This window comes from Octopus bimaculoides, chromosome 18, assembly GCF_001194135.2.
Source record: "Octopus bimaculoides isolate UCB-OBI-ISO-001 chromosome 18, ASM119413v2, whole genome shotgun sequence".
NCBI classification, from domain to species: Eukaryota; Metazoa; Mollusca; class Cephalopoda; order Octopoda; family Octopodidae; genus Octopus; species Octopus bimaculoides.
In genome coordinates, this window is record NC_068998.1 from 27,865,737 (window position 1) to 27,880,706 (window position 14,970).

Genomic DNA, 14,970 nt, shown 5'->3' on the forward strand with positions numbered 1-14,970 from the left:
TTCTGGCGTGTGTTTATACCATCTTTTTTCTGTTGTTATTCCATAGTGTTGGCATAGCTTCCAGTGTATATAGGTCCCAGCTCTGTCGTGTCTGTGAATATATTCCTTCTTAGCCAGGACTGGGCAGCCAGAGATAATATGATTTATTGTTTCTTGTCGATCTCCACATATTCTACAGTTACTTGTTATATTTCTTTTCATTATGTGTTTTTGGTAATTATTATTATTATTATTATTATTATTATTATTATTATTATTATTATTATTATTATTATTATTATCTGATCGCCTGTACATGAAGAGAGGAAATGGAGGAACAGGAATGATAAATGTAGAAGACTGCGTGCGTATCGAGCTCAAGAGCTTAATGAGATACCTAGCCCAAAGTAAGGAAACCTTACTAGTGGTCAGTTAGGAACGAGAGAGTATTGAAAGCAGAGAAAAAAGGAAAAACAAAGGAAGGAGTACAAAAAGGACATGAAGAAGATTTACGCAACTTGGGACTACACAATCAATTCCATGTAGCCACAACAAAAGTTGATGGAAAATATAGATAGGATTGGCTGAAGAAAGGAACTCTAAAAAAGTGATCAAGAGCACTATACTGGCAGCACAAGACCAAGCTTTGGCCAAGAACTGAAGGGTCGACCTTAAGAGTATGCAAGTGTCTCCGCTGTACCACATCTGTAATAGAGTGGATGAAACCATTGCCCATATCACAAACGAATACTCTAGACTTGCCTAAAACCACTACAAGTTGTGGAACGATGAGGTAGCGAAAATGCTACATTGGAAACTGTGCGAAAAGTGGGGGCTAGAGAGAGGCAAGGCGCGGTATGAGCACAGACCGCAGAAAGTGGCGGAGTCAGAGACGAGCAAAATCCTCTGGGATTTCCCAATCCAAACAGATCAGGTTCTAGAGAAAAACAGACTAGATCTAGTGGTGGTCGAAAAAATACACCATATATGTTATATAGTTAATGTTGCATGGCCCTTTGACCCAGGGATAATCAATAAGGAAGTCGAAAAAATAAATACAACCCTCTTAAGTGCAAAATAGCCGGCAATGAAAAATAAAGAAGGTGAAGATGGTACCAATTACATAATAATAATAATAATAATAATAATAATAATAATAATAATAATAATAATAATAATAATAATAATAATAACAATAACAATAATAATAATAACAACAACAACAACAACAACAACAACAACAACAACAACAACAACAACAATAATAATAATAATAATAATACTCAGTAACCAAACAGGCAAAGGAATATCCAAGTGAATTCCAAATACAACAAATTCCAGAATTAGACGTACTAGAAATAAGCACCGAAAAAGCTAAGCGTATGAAAACCCGTGCTAAAACTGCTGCCTTAGATATTCTTACTGATAAATCGCAAGAAACACCTCTCGATGGCAAATACCCAAAGAGAGCTAATAGTGATGATATTGACAAAGCCCTTACCATCAATGGTTAGTGGCTTCTGGCTTAAACTCAGAAACAGAAAGGTTTACCATAGCAGCCCAAGATCAATGCCTACCTACAAGAAACTACAAGGTCAACATATTAAAGAACGGCAGCTGCCTAACAAGTCGTGTATGTCAACAACAAAATGTTGTCTCCATGTGCAGTCTTCTTGCGCCTATAGAGTATCTCAACAGGCACGATAGAGCAGCACAATATATTCACTGGGTAATTTGCAAAAACATGGACCTGCCCCATGATTAAAAAAAAAAAAACTGGTGGGAACACAAATCACCTCCAGTACTTGAAAATGATCACATTTCACTCCCCTGGAACTCCACCATTCAAACTAACAGAAAGATAGATGCGAATAGGCTGGACATTATATTGAAAGACTTCAGACAAAAATCATGCCTCTACGTTGATATGACTGTCCCAATCGATATAAACGCATCTGTCAAGACCTACCAAAAATTGAGCAAGTAAAAAGATCTTGAAATAGAAATTGGCAAAATGTGGAACCTCAAGACTAAAACAACACCTGTCGTCATAAGTGCCTTAGGAATGATAGCAAAAGGGGGCTGATTGTTACCTAGCTCAGATACCAAGAAACCCCAAAATTGCAGACATTCCCATTGCTCATGGGAACTACCCATATCCTACGTAAAATACTGTCTATGTAATCTCAAATTTTAAAACAAACTCATAATTTTATTATCTTTTCTTAAACATTCTCTAGAAGAATACTATGTACAGAACCAAATATATGGCACCCTAGGCATAGCACAAACATGGACTTCTAACTTGTTGTCTCTTGAGGTCTTTGGGTGAGACTTGGAGCCAACTTGTACAAATATAAAGCAAAAGTCAAACATATAATAATAATAACAATTTTTTTTTACCTTTAATCTGCATATTAGTTACAATCACTCGCTGAGATACACCCAGCGTCCTGGGGTGAGTGAAGGATAAGAGATGTTACAGTATAACCGAAAGCTTGGGGAGGGGAAGTGGAAGGGGCAGTAGTGAAATATCTTCATGTAATACAGCACAGACATTTAAATTGATAGGGTTTTTCTAAGGACGTGGGCAGTACTTGTCAGCACAATCTTTTGGCTTTCGCTGAGACATGGTTCTCCTGGGATCTTATCTAGATATTTCTGACATCCCTTTTTATCATACCTAGGGCACCCACAATAACAGGAACAGTTCTAGCTTTAAGATGCCACATCTTTCGTATTTCAATTTCCAGGCCCTTATATTTACTTAATTTGTCAAATTCCTTTACAGATATATTTTTATCAGTGGGAAGTATTTTCTGCCTTGTCTTTAATAATTATCTCTGGTCGATTAGCCTGGATTGTTCTGTCAGTGTTGACTGGAAAATCCCAGAGAATAGTAACATTCTTACCTTCAACGACTGGCTCAGGATGATGTTCACACCAGTAAGCAGGAGTGCTGATTTTATAGTTTACATATTTTCCAATGTAAATACTATCGTGACGATTTTTGTATTCGTTTGGTGTCAACACAGGACATCCCGAGACGAGATGGTCTATTGTTTCGTCAAATGTGTCGCAGAATCTGCATTTAGGATCAGAACCATTTAGAAGAACATCAGCCTGTTAGTTTTTTGTAAGCAAGCTTTGATCTTGTGCCACCAATATGAAACTTTCAGTCTCTACTTTCAGCCACTGACGGGTTGTTTTTTGGTCTACATCAGCATTTCGACTTCGAAGTATATACTGTCCATGCAGAGGTTTCTGGTTCCATCTCTCCTCAATTTGTTTCTGCCCGTTCTATTTTGCAGTCTGTTTGATCCGTTTTGCTTGCTTTACGGCAGTGGTTTCAGGTTCTTCATCTATTTCAGGGTCAATTCCAAATTCCCTTGCAAATTGCGAGCTTCATTGACAATAGAATGTGATTTTTTGCTTCTTTCGTGTTTGCACACAAGACGCAACATCCAGTCCTTTGTAATAGATAAATACCTGTTCCTTGCTATTGTGGAGGTCTTATAACACAGTTTCACCTGCATCATTCCTCTTCCTCCATTGTTTCTAGGTAGGCACATACGATCAACGTTTGCTTTCGTGTGGTGCATGTTCTTAGATGTTAGTAGTTTTCTTGTCTTCCTGTCTAGACGTTGAAGCTCTGTAAGATTCCAGTTAATGATGTTAAAACTATATTGGACTACTGGAAGTGCCAGGGTGTTAATGGCTGCGATGCGATTTTTCGAGTTAAGTACAGTTTTTAGTATGAGTCTTACACTTCTGTCATACACCTTTCTTATTATTTCCTTCTTAGTAGCATGTTGTATACCATCTCCTTCGTTTATCCCCAGGTATTTGTAATTTTCTTAGGGCGTCAAGCTCCTTGATGGTAGCATCGGCATCTAATTTAATGGAAGCTGTTTACCTGAGCTTGCCTCTTATAAAAGATGCATCAAGGCCAAAATCCACTCCGCTGTCATTGCTGAAACAGTTGTTAGCATTTATATTATTATCATTATTATTATCATTATTATTATCATTATTATTATTATTATTATTATTATTATTATTATTATTATTATTATTATTATTGCCTTTGCACAGCTTCTGACGCTGGTGATCTACTAGGGTGTCAGCTATTCACTACCAGTGAACTAAGGTAACACCCCTTATTTTTCGAGCACCATCTGGAGTATTCGAGTGATTCCCAGCAGTCCTGTTTTCTGCAAGAGTTCCACCCTTATTGCAGCTCCTATTTGTTCCATTGTGAAGGCGCATGGCTCAGTGGTTAGAGCGTCGAGCTTACGATCGTGAGGTAGTGAGTTCGATTCCCGGACCGGGCTTGAGCAAGACACTTTATTTCACGTTGCTCCAGTTAACTCAGCTGTAGAAATGAGTTGCAACATCACTGATGCCAAGCTTTATCGGCCTTTGCCTTTCCCTTGGATAACATCAGTGGTGTGGAGAGGGGAGTCTGGTATGCATGGGCGACTGCTGGCCTTCCACAAACAAACTTGCCCAGACTTGTGCCTCGGAGGGTAACTTTCTAGCTGCAATCCCATGGTCATTCATGACCAAAGGGGTCTTCTCATTCGTTCCATGTACTTCTCAAGATTTTTACTCACTGTTCCCAGGGCACCGACAATTATTGGTACTATTATTTCTTCCTTATCGCATACCTTGTTGTCAGCAGGGCATGCTATATCTATGATCCAGCATCGTTTACTTTCTTTCTCAGTTAACACTATGTCTGGTTTCCTATTCTCTATCTCATGGTCGCACTGAATCATAAAATGCCATAGGATCTTTGCATTATCATTTTCGACGATGCCTTCGGGTTTATGTTCGTATCACATTTTTGCTCTGTCAAGTCCATACATGTTGCAAAGTGTCCAATGGACAATCCTTGCTATATTGTCATAGTGTCTCTTATATTCTTTTGGTATTCATTGACTGGTAATATACCATACGGTTTCACCATTTCCTCCACAAATTCTCCACTTATCACTTTCTGATGTGTTGCCTATTTTGTATTTGATGTAATTGGTTCTTAATGCTTGCTCTTTGGCAGCACAGATTAGATCCACCGTTTCCGGTTTTAAATCACTTTTAGTCATCTATAGCTATCTTTTTTCTCTGTCTGTCCTATCTTCAACATCCCTATGAAATTGTCCATGCATTCTTTTCTTTACCTATTTTAAGTTTCATTCATTCTCAAGTGCTTGTACAGTACTTTATCTTTGCAATCTCCCATCCTACACAAGCCTGACCTTCTTACTTCCAATAATAGCGGTTCTGTGGCATTTTTTACATACCATGCTATGTTGTTTTCTGCTCTAATGCTGTGTTCGCATCCAATCAGTCCTCTTACCCCTCTTTTTCTTGGTACATACAGTCTGTCTGTGTCACTCTTTAGGTAGAGTATACCATATCTAGTCAGTAACTTCTTTATCTTTCTGTCTAAGCTGTTTAGTTCGTCTACTGTCCATGCGATTACCCTTGCTCCATATCTAGGGAGTGAAACCGCCTAGGTGTTGATAGCTTCAATCTTATTCCATCCGTTTAATTTCGACTTAAGGATCAGTCTCAGTCTGCGCAAGTACTCCACCTTAAATTTTTCTGTCATTTCTTTCTCCATCAATTTATCCATTTCCAATCTCCCCAGGTTTTTATAGCCTATCTCTTCTATCTGCTTCATAACCTCCCCCGACGGTATCGCTAGCCCGTCCATACATTTGATTTTGCCTCTAATCAAGACTAACACACCACACTTTTTCTGTCGTAACTCCATTCTGATATTAGCACTGAAAGTATACACCGTATCAACGAGGACACTGACTTGGGATTCATCTTTACCATATAGTTTGAGGTATTATTATACTTATTATTATTATTATTGCAGGAAGAAGGCTAGAGAAACGCATGATCTATTATCCATAGACAAAGCAGTCCTAAATTAAGTAAAATCTAGAAAGAAAAATCTAACAGTAGCATGGATAAAGTATAAGAAAGCCTATGACATGATCTCACACTCATGGATAAGTAAATGTTTGAGTATATTCAGTATAGTAGACAACATATGAGAATGAATTTGCTTCAGCATGAAGAAATAGAAAGTAGATCTCTACTCAGGTGACAGTCTTAGGGAAAGTTAATATCAAGGGAGAAATTTTCCAAGGAGACTCGTTATGCCTTTTAATATTTGTCGTATGAACGTATAATGATCCCCCTCAGTTTAGTATTAAGAAAGGGGGAAATTAACCATTTGCTCTATATGGACGATCTGAAGCTTTTTAGTAAGAATAAAAAAGAGATAGATCCCTTAATACAGACTGAGACTTTTCAGCAGAGATATAGGCATGGAATTTGACATAAATAAGTGTGCAATATTAGTCACAAGAAGGGGACAGGAAGCCAACAGGGAAGGCATCCAATTACCAAATGGCCAGACATTAAAATCATTGAAAGGAGGAGAGAGTTATAAGTATCTAGGAGTATTAGAATCTGACAGAGTAATAACTATAGAAATGAAAACGAAAGTTGAAAAGGAGTACATCAGAAGGATGAGGAAGCTAATGAAGTCACAACTAAATGATTCGAATCTAGTGAAAGCTGTAAAGACTGGGACAGTGTCATTACTTAAATATTCAGCAGCTTTTGTAGATTGGACAAAAACTGAATTAGCAAAGCTAGACAGAATGAATAGAGGACCCCACCCAATGGCAGGAGTAGCAAGATTATACTTACCTAGAAAGGAAGGTGGAAGAGGATCAATATCAGCAGAAGTCTGCGTGGAATTAGCTAGAGTAGATATAGATTCCTATGTAGGTAATAGTGCAGAAAGTTTATTAAGAGTTGCTAGAGTCACAAGACAGGGAAACCAAAAAGCAAAACGAAGTTAAAAACCAGAAAAAAAGAACAAAATTATCTGACTGGCAGGAGAAGGCTTTACATGGTAGTTTCCCAAATATAGTTGCAGCAAGTAGTAGTAGTGAGACATGGGTATGGTTGCAGAAACGAAGGCTGAAAAGGGAGACAAAAAGTTGTTAGTAGCAGCACAAGATCAAGCAATAAAGGCTAATTGGATAAAAGCCAATATAGACAAAATACAAGTAGATTCCCAGTGTAGGTGTTGCAAATCAAAAAGGAAAGTGTTTCTCATATAGTAGAGAATGTAGTATGCTGGCACAGGAAGAATACAAGAAAAGATATGACAACCTAGGGAGAGTAATCCACTGGGAGTTATGTAGAAAGCTAGGATTTGAACATACTGATAAATGGTATGAACATGAACCTAGTAAAGTACGAGAAAGTAAGAAATATAAGATGTGGTGGGACTTTAACATTCAGAGTGACAGAGTAATAGAAGCCAGAAGGCCTGATTTAGTAGTAAGAGATAAAGAGCATAGAAAATGTCAGATAATTAACTTTACAGTCCCAAATGATAAAAAAATCAATATGAGAAGTATAGAAAACGATAGCAAAGTACCAGGACCTGGCCATTGTATTACAGAGACTATGGAAAGTGGGAGTCAAATGTATCTCATTAGTTATGGGTGCATTAGGAACTATCACTAAAGATTTGAACAGATGGATAGAGGAAATAGGCATAAAACCCAGTTTGGTACAGCTCCAGAAAACAGTGTTATTAGGGACAACTAGGATACTTAGGAGGGGTCTTGGCATCCAAGGTTATTTGTTGTAGCCCGATGTTAGGACTTTTTCTTTTCGAATAATCTAATCTGTTGTGTGTATGTGAATAATAATAACAACAACGACGACGATGACGACGACGATGACGACGACGATGACGACGACGATGACGATGATGAAGTTGATGATGATGATGATGATGATGATGATGATGATGATGATGATGATGATGATGATTTAAAATTTTGACACAAGGCCAGCAATTTTGGGATGGAGGGCTACGTCGATTACGTCAACCCCAGTGCTCAACTGGTACTCTTTTTTATCGACCCCGAATTTGATGAAAGGCAAAGTCAACCTCGGCTGAATTTGAACTCGGAACGTAAAGACGGACAAAATGCCGCTCAGCATTTAGCCCGCCGTGCTAACAAATCTGCGAATTTGCCGCTTTATTAACAACAACAACAACAATAATAATCATAATAATAATAACCGAGGCAACTTTATTGCATGAAAAATAATAGACGTAATTAAATTACTATTTGATTTGCCAATTAAGATATTTGTTAATCTTTTTCGAAAAGTTGTCTGCGCATTTAAAGCTATGCAATTTCATGCTGAACATAATAATAATCATATCCTGTTTACCATCGTAGTATTGTAATAAATTTCCTACAAATATTTGTTTACCAAAAATAATGTAATTTAATTAAGAAAACATAAAACATATATCCTGTAGTCGTTTGCTACTTGTAGAAAAACGTGACGCATCACATGTTTGTTGTGAGTCAGCAAAAATATCGACAATATGTCACTTTCGTTCTTCCTTAATTGCAACAATTAAAATGTTCTAATTAACATACCAAATCACGTGGTTGCAGACTCGCTTCCGACGAGTTATGGTGGACAGGACAGCCTTCTTGGTGATTCCTTTTCTAAAGTATTCCTTGACTTTTCTTCTTCAGATGGTCGATGGCAAAAATAGTTTCTAAATGAAGACATTAATAGAATGCTCCTGAAAAGCAGAAGGTTTGCTAGTTGTGTGTTTCTTTTTTTAATTCTCTGGGGTATTTTCATATAACAGGGATTGGTTTTTAACTAGAACACAATGATCCATCGCTTACATAACAAGTTAAGAGTTGTATGTCAAATTTTTGAGGATCTTATGTATTGTCACTGTTCCGCTTATTGATTGAATTTGAAGAATACGTGTTAGATGTTGTCTTTCTTCGGTTGAAAAATCTCAGGCTTTCCGAGATTGCTTATTAAACTTTTTTAATACAATACTAAGTAATATTGTATGCGTGTCGAATATATAATTTTATAGACACCAATGCAGAAGCATAATCTGGGCTAAGAATATGTAGGTTGGAGCAGTTGATCTTAAATGCTTATTTTTCTCACTAATTTTCAATGAAATATTCACATCAACTGGGTAAATGATCTTCACATCAGTCCAAACATTTTTGTTTTCTGTCCTGAACAATGTTCCTTGTATTGGAATATATAAATGTATTCCATATCAGAAATAATGTTTGTCCCAAATCAGTCCTTATTATGGAAGGGATTGCACATTGTTTTAGCAATGACCTATTTTGCATACGAAGGTAGTACCTCAGAAGACATCTTAGGTGATCTTTCGGTCATTACCTAATATTCATAATCAGAGGTGACGATAGGCACGAAAACTAAATTGAAGATAACAAGTTCGGCTTCTTTTCTACTTTTGCCTTTTCTGAAGATCGAATGCTGGAGTTGGCGCATTAGCAATTCTAGCATCCAGTTCAGCCTCCAGTTTCCCATCACTCGTGAATATGGCTCGGAAATACTTAAAATCCACTTGCCTCTCTGATGTTCCACTAACATGCAGAGTGCACTGAGAAGACTTTCCTGAGAGGATTAATGTTTCAGTCATCGTAATACTAATTCTCATTCCTGCTTTGCAACACTCGTCAGCGTACCTATTGAGTGCATACTGAAGATTGCATAAGTAATACAATAGCACAGATATATATTTTGATCTTGATGCCTCGAATGTTCAGCACGTGTTTAGTAGTTATTTCCTGCTTTTGTTCTGAAAAAGCATAACCTTCGAAATGTGACGTAATGCAACAACCACGAAATTATCTACATTGGTGCCATTCTTATGTTTCGGGAAACTTACACTAACTTTTTGTTTGTATGCAAACTGTTCCTATACCAAGTTTTGTTGAAATATGTTGCACCAACAGTTCTAGTGCCTTGTGGAATATTTTGAGGACTGAAAACTCTTCCAAGAATTCACTCCTTAGTCCCTCTCCTCACATTTGAGTGCTTGGTTAAGTGATTTCCATTTAATGGTGTTGCTTAGCAGATATTTACCGAAGATATAATATAACGTTTCAAGACTGCCTGAAGTGATCTTAAACTGTTTCCTCTATATTTTTTTCCCTCTAGGAGAGAGTTTTCATTGTCACTCTTTCAGTGGAAACTTACAGCTGATGCCAGGATTTTTCAGATTTTAATATCAAAGGAACAGAATTTCTCCATTGTCCAGCTAAGCAGCCGATGTCCTACAAAACATTGTGCACTATTATCTGGTAGTAAGAACTTAGCTCCAGTTGCCATATATTTTGAAAATTGGTTTATGGTCGCTCGATTATTTTTACAGCATCTTTGATAAATTTTCATCGATATCTAAGTATTAGTAATACTGTTTGAAAGGAAGAGAGGGGCTAGATTAACTATTTCTATTTATGTGTCTCTTTCGGAAAACTATGGACATATTGTCTGGCTACATTCTATCCTTGCATCAATGTATATACATATATATAACTCAATGATTGTATGACAATTTAATTTATTTTATACAAGGGTGGACTCTGCGTGTGAGTGTGTGCGTGCGTTCGTGTGTGTGTGTTTGTGTGTGTGTGTGTGTGTGTGTGTGTGTGTGTGTGTGTGTGCATCCGTGTGTGTGTGTGTATAAAAACAGAACGAACACACGTACACACTAATCTGCACTTATTCTTTCGAGTATCCATATGCACATACGTACACGCGCACATACATACATGCGCACACATATAGAAAGACACACAGAGAGAAAGGCAAATACACACACAGAGACCAGTACATACATGCATATAACAAAAGAAAATGTTCAAGCGTCTAACACCTTTCCCGAGACAGCCTTGTATAAATAAATTCTCTATTAAAATTAATTTCAACCCTCTTGGTAATGCGTCAACATTCGCTGTTGGTTTATCTCCCACCTCTGTGACTTTTCATAAGGTGACAGCCACCTTCAAGGTCTTGTCTAGGCTTGAACACGACATGTCAATACGAACCTGTGAATATATAATGAAGGGCAGAGTGAGAAGAGAATAACGGGTGTGTTGATAGTGAATATAGAGTGAAGAGGTGGAAATGATCTGTTAATGTTAAGTGGATATATATTACAGAAACAATGAGCAATTGCTAGAAGATTGTTGAGTGAAACCGAGCAATCCAGTTAATCTAGCAAGCGGGAATTCATCTCACTGAGGGGTGTCGGTGCACAATAATGCCTTCGAGAGTAAGGCTCCGAAACGGCGTGCACTCTTTCCCGATGACCCCATAAGCTTGCAAGCATGCGGTATGCGAAGCTTTCAACTTGTAGATCTTGCATCTGCAAGTTGTTTACAAAAAATTTAGGAACTTGTAGTAACTACTGACATACCGGAAAGACAAGTAGACACCTTGGAAAGACAAGAGGACTGAAAGTAGGAAAGACTATTAACGCTAGAAAAGATTGGCGGAGGCCACGGACTTACAATTCTCGCACTGTAATCTATTGTAACATCTACCAACGTGAATGATGGCCTCATGGTTGACAGTGGGAAGTCAAGAATCAGTCAAGTCCAATGGTCAAACGGAAATAAACTTGGAACTGAATATGGCTATTCTTTCGAACACCAAACAAACTGCAAAGAACTATGGATGCCAGCTGTGTGCGTAGGACCTTTGCTACCGAGAAAGGCTGAAAGCTACATCAGAGAAAGACTTGTTGGAGGAGGGCAGAGCAGTCATCTGATTGTAAAACACGTGGCAAATCATCCCTGGATGCATACCACTGCGGATCGGCAAATGCTACAGTAAAGACTACTTCCCAACAGAAAACAACAGGTTATGAGACTGTTGCATCAGACAGTGCTCACAAAAAAACCGAAGGTTCTGAGGCTTGCTGCTAATGAAAAAGTAAAATATAAAGAATTTGGAAGCAAAGTATGCAAAGGTTTATATAAAATGACAGGATCCACAGTAGAGAAACTGAGAAAGCTAACAAGCTCAATACACAATTTGTGAATTGAACTCTTTAGAGTAAAAAATATGGAACCCAATTGGCAAAAAGAAATAATGGACCAGACTGGAGGAACAGGAAAATGAAACAAGTGAGAAGCGATGGCGATGTGCGGAGGAAGACGAAAAACCTAACCTCGCGCTGCTGTGCGAAGATTAAAACAAATGCCGCTTTTTTGCAACGAAATATCCGCTGATATGAGCGAAGAAAAGAAAGCAAAGGGACTCGTGAACAGTTTCTTAAGAATCTGTACAGGATACGGAGAAGATGTTCACTAACCCAAAGAGTGGCCCTTTATCGTGCACAAAAGGAGAACTGGATACTTATATCAAAGAAACCTACAGCAATCCAAATCGTAGTCAGCCACTACCATCTATAAATTAACTGAAGCATCTCTTAGAACTTGGTGTCGAATTTCAAATTGGAGACATCAAAGAGAAAGAAGTGAATGAGTTTTTGAGAAAAGTCAAAGCAAATTGTATCCCAGAAGGTGAAGGCATCTCATATAAGATATATAAGTACTGCAATCATCAACGAAAGAAGCTTTTTGTCTTGCTCCAACAGCTTTGGCACAAGAAGGCTCAAGTGGAGGATTGGTGTAAGGTAGAAGGCGTATACTTGTCAAAGGAAGTCAATGCAGAGACTATAAAACAGTTTAGACTGATATCCTTATTGAATGGCAAGATTTCTATGGGCATCGCCTCAACAAGAACAGTGGAATACCTACAAAGTAATGGATATGTGGATGAATCTGTTAAAAAGGCTGGAATCCCTGAATGCGTTGAGCATTCTTTTTGATTTGAAAAGCGATCCAGGATGCCAAACAGAATAAGTTTGACTGTGATATGGTTTGATCTAGCTAATGCATATGGTTCGGTGCTCACTAATTGGTGATGAGTGCCATGGACCACTTCCATATTCCGAAGAATGTGACAAAATTAATAACGATATGACAGTTTCGAGATGAGATTTTACATCTGGTAACTTGGCAACAGACTGGCACCGCCTGGAGATTGACATTGCTGCTGGCTGCACAATATTCACGTGGCTGTTCCTAGTTATGGAGATGATTTTGAAAACGACAGACTTTTCGGAACAAACGGCCCATATACAATCACCTAAGAAGGCCTCCATGGATGAACTGACACTTCTGTCGATAGTCACGCAGATCATATAGATGCCCTCTCAAGGCTAGATGAGCTGATAAAGTGATCAAGTACACGATTCAGGACAAAAATGTCGAGTAGTCTGACATTTATTAGAGAAGTGCAGAAAGAAGTAAAATTAAAAATTGCAGGCGAAAGCATTCCAACAGTCAAAGAAGCATCTGTTAAGAGCTTGGGATGTGTATACGCTGGAGCATTGTCAGATAAGAGTCGCAAGATGCAGATTATGAAACAAGCCGAGGATGGACTAACAGAAATTGGTGGCTCAAAGCTATCAGGGAAGTCTGCAGCTCGGCTTACCTCTTTGCCTGAACAAAAGTGCCATGTGTTCATTAGAAAGTGGCTAGGGTTACCTCGGATATTAAACAGTTCAGCTCTTTATCGTAAAAAAAGGTTTGTTACAATAACTGCTGGCGCTAACCGTCGAAATTTATATATATATATATATATATATATATAGGGAAGGTACGAACAATGATGATGCTAAGGGAGTCAAAGAACATAGAAAATCAGGCATAATCCACCAGATGTAAAAAAAAAAATTTTTTAAACAGCCAGGAAGTAGAAAGAAAAAGCAGAAACTGATGACATCCTGTCTTCATTTGCACACTGAGATATACTAGGTGACACGCAAATTGATCGGTTCAGGCTGTTTCCAAGTATGATGCAGAGAGAACGCAGAATTGTTGTTAGTACCAGCGTCAAAGCAAGGGAAACAGAGAGAGAAGAGTTTCGTTTGACTCAATGCTTTCAACAAGGACAGATGAGAAAATAGGAGGAACACGTTGTTGAGAGAAAAATAAGTTGGAATGAAATAGGGAAGAGGAGTATATCACGTCTGAGTTTTCTGATTCATTCATCCTACGATGCCTTGCCATCGCCTACAAACCTAGTAAGATGGAACGTATCAGAAAATGATATATGCAGATGCGGAAAAGTCGGAACACTGGACAGATATACATGGAGACACAACCTGGTCCTAAATATCCTCTCCAATGCAACAAAAACCAAATTGCTCTCATTGACAGTTGCAAAAAAAAAAAACAAAAAAAAAACACACAAAGGAAACCAACCAGAGATTTCATTACCTTCGTGCATCCATAACAGCTAATCCGTTTGCAGAAGAAACTTCCTGTAAACGATGAAAAGTGGAACGGCTATTCAGAGATGATTGCAGGGTGCCACGGATTCTTTCTCATTCCAGTTACGAAGGAACCAGATTTTATCATATGGTGTGAGTAAAAGAAAGTGGTAAAACTAGTCGAGTTAACGGTTCCTTATGAAGATAAGATTAATGACCTGTAGGGACACCGTATTTCGTTATGCAAACATATCCAACACAGTATATGTGTTCAACTGTGTTAGCAGTGCTATTACGTCACATGAACACCGCTTGGACTCGAAAGAGCGATCGTTATAAACATTTCCTCGAGGAATGTGAAAACGTAGGCTGAACCGCAGAGCATTCTCTAATCGATGTTGGATGTAGAGGATTCATTACGACCTAACTCTTCGTCAAGCAGATACCATCATAAGTGATATCCTGGCTACAGTGGAGAAGGTAGGCCACTGGATTTGATTAAAAACAGACGATGAGCAATGGCTAGAATATTGAATGAAGCCAGTAACCAGTGACGGGGGCCGGAGCGCAATAATTCCCTCGAGAGGAAGGCCCCAAAACAGCGCTCATTTTTTTCTGATGACACCATAAGCTTGCTAGCATTCGGTATGCGGCGCTTGCAAGTGGTAGCACTTGCATCTGCATGTTGTTTACAATACATACATACATATATCTATCTATCTATATATATATATATATATATAGAGAGAGAGAGAGAGAGAGAGAGAGAGAGAGAGAGAGAG

General features: G+C 38.2%; 1 protein-coding gene across 7 annotated transcripts in view; it reads right to left on the reverse strand.

The window, feature by feature from the left end:
- Window positions 1–14,970, reverse strand: part of LOC106876444 (potassium voltage-gated channel protein Shaw) — a 59,815-nt gene that overhangs the window by 31,791 nt on the left and 13,054 nt on the right. For 3 of the 7 annotated variants that reach the window (XM_014924995.2, XM_052974252.1, XM_014924994.2), the window contains one exon: window positions 6,718–6,993. The exons of 2 other annotated variants lie outside the window; for them this stretch is intronic. The gene's annotated coding sequence lies outside the window, so the exon portion shown is untranslated. Of the gene's footprint in view, window positions 1–6,717; window positions 6,994–10,777; window positions 10,950–14,970 lie in introns of all 7 variants that reach the window. 2 more of the 7 variants (XM_052974253.1, XM_014924997.2) reach the window with 2 other exon arrangements.